The 13,879-nt window shown below is 39.2% G+C and overlaps 1 long non-coding RNA gene across 1 annotated transcript in view; it reads left to right on the top strand.

Moving 5' to 3' along the window:
* The window catches only part of LOC135972951 (uncharacterized), a 41,718-nt gene extending 28,797 nt beyond the window's left edge, over nucleotides 1–12,921 (top strand). The window contains exon 3 of the long non-coding RNA XR_010589566.1: nucleotides 11,659–12,921. This is a non-coding gene — a long non-coding RNA (uncharacterized LOC135972951). The remainder of the gene's footprint in view (nucleotides 1–11,658) is intronic.
* Nucleotides 12,922–13,879: the final 958 nt, after the last annotated feature.

The raw sequence follows: 13,879 nt of genomic DNA, 5'->3' as shown, positions 1-13,879 counted from the left end.
TCTCAGAGGACAATGACTTCATTTTTGATAATGCAGTCGGAGGAAGTAGGATGCCGCAGGATAAGTCTGAAAAACAGTGGTTTGAAGCCACATATACCAGTATTTGAAATGAAGATAGGAAAAATATTCTCTACTTAGGATTTTGTTTAGAAAATACATTCTTCTAAGTATGTTACTACCAGTAAGATTATAATAAATTAGTGTGAAATAATAATAATACATTGGACCTACATTACACCTGTCATGCGTGGCTCTCCAAAATGCTACCTATTAGTGCTCCAGATTTACACAGAGAGACATTGAAGGACAAAAGTGTCAGCAATTTTCCCAAGGTCACACAATGTAGTCTGTCACAGAGTCAAGAGTTAGAACCATGGTGTCTTGAATACCAGTTCCCTGCTTTATCCTCTAATAACTATCTTTTTTTCCCCTAGTATTCATCACCATAGTGTGACGGGTTCAGTCACAGAAACCCCATTGGGACTGTCACCTGATGTGCTGCGACTACCTCTGAGCCTGTTTTCTCTGCCAGTTTGGGCCTCCAGAACCCTGCCTTGTTGAGCCAGACACGCCAGCCTGCTGCAACACAGACCCGGGGTCTGAACCATGCCCCCAAAGCTGCAGACTTAACTGAAAACAGCTTAGCAGGTTTCCTATCTCCAGCACCCAGACACCCAGGTCCCAATGGGATCCAAACCCCAAATAAATTCGTTTTACTCTGTATAAAGCTTATACAGGGTAAAGTCATAAATTGTCTGCCCTCTATAACACTGATAGAGAGAAATGTGCTGCTGTTTGCTCCCCCAGGTATTAATCACTTACTCTGGATTTAATAATAAACAAAAGTGATTTTATTAAGTATAAAAAGTAGGATTTAAGTGATTTCAAATAATAACAGACAGAACAAGGTAAGTTATTAAGTAAAATAAATCAAAATATGCAAAGCTAACTTAATACACTAAGGATCTAGTTACAAATACTAACTTCTCACCCTAGATGTTATCTCAGGTACAATACTTTTCAGACCAACATTATAGTTTATGGCCCAGGTCCAGCAATCACATACCCCAGTAGTTAGTCCTTTGTTCCAGTTTCTTTCAGGCATCTCTTGGGGGTGGAGAGGCCATCTTTTGAGCCAGCTGAAGACAAAAATGGAGGGGCTTCCAGGGCCTTCTATAATCTCTTTCTTTGTTCTTCTGTGCAAAATCACAGCAACAAGATGGAGTTTGTAGCCACCTGGGCAAGTCACATGTCCATGAATGATTCAGCTTTTTGCAGGCCGACGCCATTGTTTGCATGTTAGTTTGAACGGTCCCAGGAAAGCTCAGAATTGGATTGGCATCTCCCAAAGTCCATTGTAGTTAAGTACTCCCTATTATTTGAATAGACCCTTCACAATATGTTGGCCAAAGCTCCCTTATGTGTTTCCTACAGCAAACACTTCGAATACAAGCATAAAGCCAATGCTCAGAACTTCAGATATAAAAACGATACATGCCTACAAATAGGATGAATATATTCAGGAGATCATAACCTTTGCAAAGATATGTTATATGGTATATCTAGCTCAAAGCATATTCCAGTTATGTCATATTTACATTCATAAGCATATTTCCATAAACATATAGAGTGCAAAGTCACACATAGTATTTGAGCACTGAATAGGTACGTTACATCTGTCTTATTTTCTTGCTGAGCCATTGTGGTTATAATACAAACAGTTAGAACAGGAAAAAATAAGCAGTAACTTTTAAGATGGCATAAAATGCACACGTTCATGAGAGCTAGGATTTGGCAGCATTTAGGACAAAAGGGAGGGCTCATGTCTTCGACCAGGCATTTTCTTCAGTTGTAGAGCTGTACCCAGGGGCTGTTCTCTTCGTAAATGGGGGGTGATTTGCCCGAGTTTCTCTACCATTGCAGGCAGCGTTTAACCGTAGACGGCTGCCTATGGGCTACTTCAATAGCCCAGAACCATGTAGTGCTGAATATTATGGGCACATCCTTTTGCACCCCCAATCTGTTCTGTCCCCAACCCTACTGTAGCACATCACCTGTAGCAATTACATTGGCCCTGCACTGCTTCTGTAGCAGGGAAATTTTATTTCCTAAGCTCTTGCAGCTCTTATACGTTGCCCACAGCAGTGCATAGGGGGCAGTATTGGCTGCATATTGTTTTAAACTCTCTACCACAGTGGTTCTCAAACTTATTTGATCGCCCCTCTTTCTTTGTGTCTGTAGTAGTTTAGACTTCCCTCCCCTGCCACATATATATGTATACCAATACAGGAAGCAGTGGTGCTTCATTTGAATCAATTTCAGCTTCTTTGTTTTTTCACTTGAGTTAGTTTTTTTTTTCTGTTGCAAGAATGAACCAACGATCCATTGTAATAAGAGCAAAACCAAAACTGATTGTGATCCATGCTTACAATTAAATGTGCACACTACAGTGTAGCAAACAGATTAACCTACAGCTGGCCACGACTTTGTAAAATGCTATGCAAGCTTAATAGAAATCCATCAAAATGCACAGCGCCATCTAGAGTTCAATGTACTTTGTCATCTGAGGACCTGATATGTCTGGAGGCGTCGCCTTTAGTTATTCATTGCTGCAAGTAAAATATGTGCAGTAATTTCCCTCCTAAAGCTTCCTCTGCCCCCCAAATACATTCCATGACCCACCCCCTCCAGTATGAGAACCTCTGCTCTACAGCACCCAGACCTCACAACCACTGCTGAGAAGTAAATATATATGTAAATAAAGTCTGTACCACCCCTATCTAAAGTCAAATAAAGTTAAGCAGTGTGGGAGCCCCCTACAGATGGCTGACTACAAGAGAAACATCTCCTTGGAATGCAGGAAAGAAAATATCAAGGGGTAGCCGTGTTAGTCTGTATCCACAAAAACAACTAGTAGTCCAGTGGCACCTTAAAGACTATCAGATTTATTTGGGCATAAGCTTTCATGGGTAACAAACCTCACTTCTTCAGAAGCTTGGGTAAAAAACCTCACTTCTTCAGATGGCATTACAAGATCTCAGTTTTTTATTTGCTAGAACACAAGTAAAAATTTTCAGAATTTTGCCCATATAGGGATGGAAATTACTACTGTATAATGAGATCAAGAGACAGCAAAATATAAACAAATGGCTAAACCTCCTATTGAGTTTATGGATAAAATGAAAACATTTCTTGGCTGAAATGCAGATATGTTGACCTACCTAAGACTTTCATATTCTAGATAAGGTTTCACACCACTTGCAGCCTTTCTGGATTGAAGCCAAGGGAAAGTCATGGGAATCTTTCCATTGACTTCAATACATGTATCTATCTGGAACAACCAATTCAAGATCAAAAGCGACCGTCACATACTTTGTCAAAGTCTAAAACAGGAGAGAATCTACCAGTATCAATGCAGTCTCATAACTACAGGGACTGGAAAAACTTTATCAGCTATGATCTAAAGAAACAAGGCTTTACTTGGAAGAAGGAAAACAAATAATGTTTTAACAGGATTTCTCCACATTTCTGCAGAGGAATAAAAGCAACTTAAAAGTGATGCAAGACAATGGCTGGTAAAACATAGAGTCAGGTAAACAGTCTAAGTATATATGCTCCTTGGGAAGGAAGCTCTCATTTGGCTGTAAAATGCCACGCACTCCTATGGCACTGTAGAAATGATAAATAATCACCACCACCACCAGGTTCCCAATGACTTCAAAGAATCTTTCTTAGACCTGAGAAAACACTGCCAAAACTTTTTTGGTGACAATGCAATATAACTAACGTCGTACAAACCTTGACAACTGAGGAAACTTGGACTAGCAAGTCGCTTTTCTCATAACAAATTTCATGCCAATTTTTTTTCTTTTTTTGGGACCATCATGTGGAGGGAATGATAAGGAGTCTTTATATTTCAAACAAGCAAAAACAAGCTAAATATAGTAGAAATGGTAGGGACAATTGATAATTAATTCTTTGCACATCTTTTAGCTTCTTTCAATCCAAATTTCTTAAGAGTTTGCAAACAATAACACTGGTCTACAATTTTTGTAGACTGAAGTCGTCTGCTTCAGAGATAAAATGTGCTATTTATTATGTATTTTGATGTGCTGAATTCAAATATGACAATTAAAACAACTGGCTACTGTTTCTAAGATATTTAAGTTTTTACATTTTATGTCTATGTATATTGTGTAGATAGTACAGTTTTAATAATAAATTGTAAACCTAGGTCTTTTCATGTGTTTATGGTTGCTTTACGTGATAATATTTCACCTGTCCTGTTTATGTAACACTTTTAAAATCAGCAAAAGGGTTATATAAATAAAATTTATTATGAAACAAAAGTCAAAAAACTATTATGTACGTAGTTTAGTCCTATTCAGTGTCTACTCTGCGCTTTTTGGCTTGTCTCTTGTATTCATTAAATGGAGCATCTCTTGTCACTGTCCAGCAATAGTCTGCAAGCATTGATGGGCTCCATTTTCCCTGATTGCAACAATGGAGAAATGCTATGTCCTGGTGAAATCACTCGTTGTTCACTGCTCCGCAGTTTGGTGGGAAAAAAATCTAGATGAGAGTGCAAAAAATGTATCTTTAGTGACATGTTGCAACCAAGGCTTTTATATGCCTTGAGGAGGTTTTCCACCAGCAACCTGTAGTTGTCTGCTTTGTTGTTTCTGAGAAAATTTATTGCTACTAACTGGAAGGCTTTCCATGCCGTCTTTTGCTTGCCACGCAGTGCATGGTCAAATGCATCATCTCGAAGAAGTTCACGAATCTGAGGACCAACAAAGACACCTTCCTTTATCTTAGCTTCACTTAACCTTGCAAATTTTCCATGGAGGTACTTGAAAGCTGCTTGTGTTTTGTCAATGGCCTTGACAAAGTTCTTCATCAGACCCAGCTTGATGTGTAAGGGTGGTAACAAAATCTTCCTTGATTCAACAAGTGGTGGATGCTGAACACTTTTTTCCTCCCAGGCTCCAATCTTTCTTGATGTAATGGGAATCTCTTGCACGACTATCCCATTCGCAGAGAAAACATCAGTACTTTGTGTATCCAGTCTGCAGACCAAGCAAGAGAGCAACAACCTTCAAATTGCCACAAAGCTGCCACTGATGTTGGTCATAGTTTATGCACCTCAAAAGTTGTTTCATGTTGTCATAGGTTTCCTTCATATGGACTGCATGACCAACTGGAATTGATGGCAAAACATTGCCATTATGCAGTAAAACAGCTTTAAGACTCGTCTTCGATGAATCAATGAACAGTCTCCACTCATCTGGATCGTGAACGATGTTGAGGGCTGCCATCACACCATCGATGTTGTTGCAGGCTACAAGATCACCTTCCATGAAGAAGAATGGGACAAGATCCTTTTGATGGTCACGGAACATGGAAACCCTAACATCACCTGCCAGGAGATTCCACTGCTGTAGTCTGGAGCCCAACAGCTCTGCCTTACTCTTGGGTAATTCCAAATCCCTGACAAGGTCATTCAGTTCACCTTGTGTTATGAGGTGTGGTTCAGAGGAGGAGGATGGGAGAAAATGTGGGTCCTGTGACATTGATGGTTCAGGACCAGAAGTTTCATCCTCTTCCTCTTCCTCGTCTGACTCAAGTGAGAATGATTCTGGTGCATCATGAACCGGCAGTCCTTCTCCGTGGGGTACTGGGCGTCTAGCTGATGGAATGTTTGGATAATGCACAGTCCACTTTTTCTTCTTTGACACACCTTTCCCAACTGGAGGCACCATGCAGAAGTAACAATTGCTGGTATGATCTGTTGGCTCTCTCCAAATCATTGGCACTGCACAAGGCATAGATTTCCTTTTCCTGTTCAACCACTGGCGAAGATTTGTTGCACAAGTGTTGCAGCATATGTGTGGGGCCCACCTCTTGTCCTGATCTCCAGTTTTGCAGCCAAAATAAAGGTGAGAGGCTTTCTTAACCATAGTGGTTATACTGCGCTTTTGTGATGCAAAAGTCACTTCACCACAAACATAGCAGAAGTTATCTGCACTGTTCACACAAGTACGAGGCATCTCTGCTCACTTTGGCTAAACAGAAATGTGTCCCTTTTGCAAAATCAAACACTGACAAATAAGAGAGCACGACACTGTATGATTTCTGAGCTGATATCGGGCAATTTGTTCAGCAGAGTGATGTAAGCTTCGTTATGATTGCATCATCCATGACTTCTAGGAATAACATGATGCAATTCATATCATGTATGACGCAATATCAGCTTCAGATTCCATCATTCATTGTTTTGACTAAAAACCAAGTACTGTCCAAACCCAGTCATAGATTTATTCATAGATCCAGTCAAAGATGTATTTTAGTCATTTCTGGTTTAAATTGAGATCCCTTCCCTTTATAACTCACTTATCCTCTTAGCCATTCCCAAATCAAGGGTCGTATATACTGACCCAATAGCATATCTTGAAAACTAGAGCCAATCAATAATCTTAAGCATCATTTTCGTTCTCAGTGACCCAGAATTAGTAAAGTTTGACTACATTTATTTCAGAAGCATTTTGGCTGTAGAGCAGTGTAATGAACGTAGCCTCACAACAGCCGTATGGCATAGGGGAATATTGTCATCTCCATTTTATATATAGGGCTGAGGCTCAGGAAGGCTTGCCTGAGGTCAGCATATCAGAACAAAGAATAGAAAGAAGTTCTCTCAACTCCAATCCTGTATTTAAACCACTAAACTATGCTTCCTTTCGTATGCCATGCTGAAAGTAGTAAGTGCATAATAATAGCTAGATTCATGAGATGAGGCTAAGAATCAATAAGTGTTGGTGCAGATCGGCTGGGTGAAAATCCATATTGGTATAGAGACATCTTCAGGGATCTGGTTTCCAATAAAACCATTTTGATGGGCTATATTAACCAAATGATCAATCTGGATTGTATAGTGGCTTAGGGAAAGATTTTTAAAGATAGTGAGGGCCCTAATTCCCAATTTCCTGTGTGCCAGAAGGGCAAATTCCTTTCATAATTCCAAATATCATGTTCAGTTCGAGCCTTTGCCTGAGAGCGAGAACCATCCTGGTTAACAGTCTAAACCCATTTATATGTGTTTTTTATTTGTTCCATCTCCACAGTATGAATTCTGGAAGTGTCTACTGGGAGAACTAATTCTGCTCGGAAGAAGAAATACCAATCATGATTGGAAGCTATTAAAAACAGCCCTATATCTAGTACAAGTTAGGACCTTGGGTCAGGGGTCAGACCCTTCAGAGAACTCAGCTTCTTGACTAGAACCTTTTCAAGCTGGTTTCTCTGGATGCAGGATCAGAGAATTTATTCCAATTTAGTCAATTATCTAATAATTAATAAAACAGTTGCCATTAAGGGTCCAATCCTCTCTACCCTGCCCACCCAAAATTCCTTCGATTGTCATGTAGCATTGGGCCCCAATGGCTAAATAATGAGCATCCAGTGAACAGTACTACATTTCTCTTGCTACAGCTAGTGCTACAATCCCTGTCTATTTATCTACATTGCCCTCTTTAATTTTTTAAAATTAATTTTAAAGGGGAAAAATCACCAGGGTTTTTAAAATGAGGAATGGTTGAAATCCCCATTTAGTGCCTGTTTAAAATTACATTGCAACTTGCATTTGCTGATTCCCACTGTGATTCAAAATCTGAATGTTAGATAATGTATTCAGTCTTCTAACCAGTGCTGGAAGTGATGAAAACATGTCATTTTTCTGACATGTGTTCTCAACCAAGAGCTCTTTACTTGTCTCCTAGAAGTACAATAGACAGCCCATAATAGCTCAGATCCAGAAGCAATATTTTTGGGCTAGATTGTGCAATCCTTACTCATGTTACTAAGCACTGATTCACAAGAACAGTCCCACTGAAGGCCAAGGAGCTACCTGTGAGTAAATCCTTACTAACATGAGGTAGAGTTGCACAATCCAGCCCTTTGTGCTTTAATTTACATATATGTAAATATGGCAAAAAATAAAACCCCCTAAAGAAAAAATGTTAGGAACATCTTACTTAAATTGTGTGAGGCATATTTTATAGCTACCATTGCTGCTGCTTTTAGAAACGGTGACTTTAAACTCCAACAAACCATAGTCTGACACAGCCATAAAAATCTATTTCAGGTGAGGAACAAGTTTTTTCTTTTTAATATAAAATATATTTTTGATTGCTTAAAAATTCAAATATAAATGATTCTTGATGTTCAGAATTTTTGCTGTTCTGTGCTGTGACAAAACCTTTAAATTGTAATTTTACATTAGTCTATAATGTGGACTAGTGTCCTATAAATTTTAGGGGAAATGAGTGAGTTATTTAGAACAGTGGATTGACATTGTGCATGTCCAATAATTTTTTCTTAGTAATAGTGAATTATAAGTATCTGTACTGGAGACACTATTTTATAAGTTGTCTGTCCCCATACTCTTGCCCAATGCACTGTGCTCATGTTGGCTCTTACCATCCATTATAGAAGTCACTCCATTTCAGATGGATTTAGGGCTTCATCCTGCAGACACTTACATGGAGCGTAATGCTCACCATCCCAAGTTCCCTGGACTGGATTGGGATCCAGATGCAAGATGAGGGCCTAACTGTGGACCCCTATGTCCACAGGAAGTATCATGGCACAGGGCTCTGTGCTAGTGGATCCCAATGCCATAGTTTGTAAAGTGCTTCAGGATGGAAGGTATTGTATAACTGCAAATTATTGTTGCTATTATTTTTGGAGCCTTTTTCTGACATGTGGTGTTTGGGAGTGGTGGTGGTTGTCATGGTTGTTGGCAGCTCATCAGTTGTATATTCTGATATTTTCCCCTTGGTTGCTGGAAAGATGTCTTCACATGCTAAGAGAAGGATTTTGGTGGTTGTGCAAAATTGCAGATATAGTCATGTTTTTTCTTACAATCATAATCTTATACACTGGGAGATAGGGTAGGGAAGACCTACTTCTTAGCAAAACTCACCTTCCAGCTGAGACCAAAATGAAAAATCTCAGCTGAGAAGAAGTTTCCCCCCTGAAAGTTGGGAGTAAATTGGAAAGGGCTCAGAAAAGAGTGACAAGAATGATTCCAGGTCTGGAAAACTGCCCCACAGAGACTTAAGAAGCTCAGTCTAGTTTAGAAGATTAAGAGGTGACTTGATCGTCTATAAATCCCCCCAGAAAGAGACAATTGTCACAGTATCTGGTATGGCTTATAGCTGAGAATGCCAGTCCCAGGTTGGACTGTCAGAAAACAGGGCAGACACCCCAAACTGGTGGTTATATCCTATAATTAGATTTCACCAAGCCAGTAACAAACGTGCACTCCGGGATTACTATAGTATAGTCTTGCCCTGGAGCCACGGACAATCCCCTTAAGTTCTCCAGCCCAAGGGGCCAGTCACTTACCCAAGGTCAATGGATACTCTTGATCTCAGCAAAGATAATGCTAAAGCCAATTTCTCTAGTAAACTAACTAAAGATTTATTAGCTGACAAAAAGAAATGAGTTATTGAGAGGTTAAAGCAGGTAAAATATATTACAGGCGAGTCTTTTTTTTTAAATCCAATTGATAGTAGTGATGTGGTATCTGCTAGTTTCCCATAGGTCTTTCAAGGTTGCCCAAAATGGCTTTGGGGACCTCTGTCTTGCTGTCTGGGGACATTCCAGTTGCAGCCAAACAGATTAAAGATACAGGATCATTCCCTTGAATCAGTAGATCCTACTCACAGAAGGCACGCTGACAAGTGTCTTGCCAACTACAAAAGCAGTTTCTCCTCCCTTGGTGTTCACATCTCAACTGCTAGAAGAGGGCCTCATCCTCCCTGATTGAACTAACCTCGTTATCTCTAGACTGATTCTTGCCTGCATATTTATACTTGCCTCTGGAACTTTCCATTACATGCGTCTGGCGAAGTGGGTACGTCTGTTAGTCTATAAGGTGCCACAGGACTCTTTGTTGCTTTGACCCACATAGGTGTTTTCTTTCATGAGAAAGTTTAGGAAAAGCAGACTGGGACTGTGAATCCTTTGTTGCTTAATGGCCCTTGCTTTGAAGTTGACAACCTTTTCATTTACATTTCCAAGGCTCCGATCTCCAGGGGGTAAATAATGTAAACACAATGTGATAGCCAGAAACAATCCTTCATTAAAAGAACAGGATTACTTGTGGCACCTTAGAGACTAACAAATGTATTAGAGCATAAGCTTTCGTGGGCTACTGCCCACTTCTTCGGATCCGAAGAAGTGGGCAGTAGCCCACGAAAGCTTATGCTCTAATACATTTGTTAGTCTCTAAGGTGCCACAAGTACTCCTGTTCTTTTTATGGATACAGACTAACACGGCTGCTACTCTGAAACCAATCCTTCATTAGTTTTTTATGAAGTTTACATATTAAATGAACTTGCATTTAAACTCTAATACAACCATTTGATCTAGGGGTGACTAGATACAATATAAATTAACAAGTTTTTATATGAGCGAAGACAATAACATTAGCATTTCACTAGTTTTCAAACATTTAGAGCAAATGTAATTATGTGATAATACCCCCCGTTGCTCTATTCTAATAAATAAATTGGCTTGTACATGTATGACCTTTTAAATTTTTTTTGTTTCTATTAGCATGCGAGTGAGTTAGTCTGCTGCCTTGGTTTGAGCTGGCAGCCAGTTCGGCAGTGTTACAAATATTTCTAATAGTAGAGGGCTCCTTAATCTAACAGACACTGGCAGAACAATATCCAATGTCTGGAAACAAAAGTTAGATAAATTCAAACTAGAAATCAGGTGCACATACGTATGGATGTGGTGGAATCTCCATCACTTGAATTCTTTAAATCAAGATTGGATGTCTTTCTAAAGGACTTGTCCTAGCTCAACCAGAAAGTATGGGCCTGATGCAGATGTTGTAGGGTGAAATCTACAACCTGTGTTATACAGAAAGTCAGACTGACACAGGAGGTCACAGCTATGATCATAAATGGTTTCTTCTGGCCTCAAAACCTATGAGTCTCTCAGAATGAGGTGTGTGTGGGGGCGGGGGGGAGTGAAAGGAGAGTATAAACTTATTTTGCAGCCTCCTATAGAATTCACTACCCAAGTGAATTCCATAATAACTATAAATTAAATGTAACTGGCTATCTTTCCCGCTTAGGATTTTGGACTAATCAGCTGAAGGTCATCATTAATAGCATTCAGAGGTAGTCAACCATGTAAAAAAACATGTATAGACCTCTTTGGACAAGAAGTGGATTGCAATGGTTATTCTTCTTCACAGTCAATCTGAACAGTGTTGAGGTTCCAAGCATCTTTAAAAGTGGTCAATGTTTATTCAAAATAAAATTATTTTTTATTCAGGAGATAAATTTGGAAATATGATGCCCAATTCTGCATAACATCCAGATGCAAAAAATCTTGTTCAAATCAGTTCTAAGTTTTGGATGAACATGTCATTCAGAACTTGAGATAACCACTACTAGAGGGAAATGGTGGAATTATCAATAATAATGCAAGAAAGGCAGAAGTGTTCAATTTATATTTCTGTTTTGTACTGGGGGGGAAAAACAAATGTAGTCACATCGTATGATAACACTCTTCAATTCCACTAGTATCTCAGGAGGATGTTAAACAGCAGCTACTAAAGTTAGACATATTTAAATCAGCAGGTCCTGGCAACTTGCATCGAAGAGTTTTAAAAGACGTGGCTGAGGAGCTCCCTGGACCGTCAATGTTGATTAGCAAAAAATCTTGGAATACTGAAGAACTTCCAGAAGCCTGGGAGAAAGGTATTGTTGTTCCTATATTTAACAAGGGTAAATGATCCAGTAAATCATATCGCTGTCAATTTGACGTCAAGATAATGGAGCGGCTGATATGGGACTTGATTAATAAAGAATGGTAATATAATTAATGACGATCAACATGGGTTTATGGAAAATAGATACTGTCAAACTTCATTTTTTTATGAGATTACAAATTAGGTTGATAAAGATAAATAGTGTTGTCAGAAGACTTGTCTAAGGCATTTGACTTAGTAACGCTGGATGTTTTGATTAAAAAAACTAATATATGCCATGCAAGTTTTGCATGGCATATATTAAATGAATTAAAAGCTGGTTAACTGATAGGTCTCAAAAATGCAATTGTAAATGGGAGATCATTGAACAGGTGAGGATTTTTTAGGCAAGGTTCAATTCTTGGCCCTGTGCTATTTAACATTTTTATTAATGACCTGGAAGACAACATAAAATAGTCTGATGAAGTTTGCAAATGACACAAAAATTGTGGGAGTGGCAAATAATGAAGAGGATCTGGGTCACTGGGTGCAAGCAAGCAATATGTTTTTGTACGGCTAAATGTATACATGCAGAAACCGAATGTAGTACATGCTTACAGGATGAGGGCTGTATCCCAGGAAGCAGTGACTGAAAAAGATTTGGGAGTCATGGTGGATAATCAGCTGAACATGAGCTTCCAGTGTGATGGTATGGCAAAAGGGCTAAAGTTATCCTTGGATGCATAAACAGGGGAAGCTCAAGTAGGAGTAGAAAGATTATTTTATCTGTGTAGTTGGCACAGGCGTGACCACTTCTGGAATAATGTGTCCAGTTCTAGTGCTTGCAATTCAAGAACGATGTTGATAAACTGGAGAGGGTTTAGAGAAGAACCATGAGAATGATTAAAGGATTAGAAAACATGCCTTATAGTGACAGGCTCAAGGGACTCTATGTAGTTTAATAAAGGGGTGACTTGATTAGTCTATTAGTACTTAAATGGGGAACAAATATTGGATTATGAGCTCTTCAGACTAGCAGAGAAATGTATAATATAATCCAATAGCTGGAAGTTGAAGCTAGATGAATTCAGACTGGAAATAAGGTGCACTTTTTTTTTTCTCTCAGTGAGGGTAACAAGGGTCATGGTGTATTCTCCATCACTGACAGTTTTTAAATCAATATCAGATGTTTTTCTAAAAGATACGCTCTAGGAATTCTTTTGAGGAAGTTCTGTGGCCTGTGTTATACAGGAGGTCAGGCTAGATGATCACAATGGTTCCTTCTGGCCTTGGACTCTATGAATCTATAATATCATTGGAGCATTTTACACTTTTCAGCTGCAGAAAATGTCACTACATTCTAATGCATTGTACCTTGAGAAAAATGCTGATAAATTATTGCTATAGTGAGATATGTATATGTTGTATAAAAGTTAAATGCAATAAGTCTGAGAGTGGAAAGATAGCTATGGAAATCGGATATCTTGTGAAGGGTTATTGTGTTTAATTTTGGAGACTATTTGATTGAAAAAATGAAACAGTATGATTTTAATCCTGTTTTAAGTGCAACTCCAATTGCAAACTTAATGATGCTAACTCCTCTGTTTTAAGCAATGCCCAAGACATTCTGAAAGAAAAGAGACATTTTATTAATTCACTGGACTGAAAATGCTTCTATTCAGGCACCCTGTGAAAACTAGAGTTTTTAAAAATCCTCTCTCCATCACTATAGTGATTTCTGTTCCATGGTTTTAAGTCCCAAGGGGAAAAAAATTGACTTCTGCCTACAATTATCAAGCAGGCATTATTTAAAAATCCTTGTTTTGAGCACAGAGACTGAGGCGAATGCAGATGATTGTCTAACTGTCTGTGTCTCCAGAAGGCAAGTATATCCCATTACTTTTAGGAAGAGCTGACTGGCCAGCAATACATCTGTTTTAATGGTGACAGACCTGCTGAACTCTTAGAATAAATGGGTACAATGGTGCGCACTCACCATCATTGCACCCAGGGCCGGCTCCAGGCACCAGCAAAGGAAGTAGGTGCTTGGGGTGGCCAATGGAAAGGGGCAGCTCGTCTGGGTCTTCGGTGGCAATTCGGCGGTGAGT

Source organism: Chrysemys picta, chromosome 7 (genome assembly GCF_011386835.1).
Source record: "Chrysemys picta bellii isolate R12L10 chromosome 7, ASM1138683v2, whole genome shotgun sequence".
Taxonomy (NCBI): Eukaryota; Metazoa; Chordata; order Testudines; family Emydidae; genus Chrysemys; species Chrysemys picta.
This window is presented reverse-complemented; position numbering and strand designations above follow the sequence as displayed.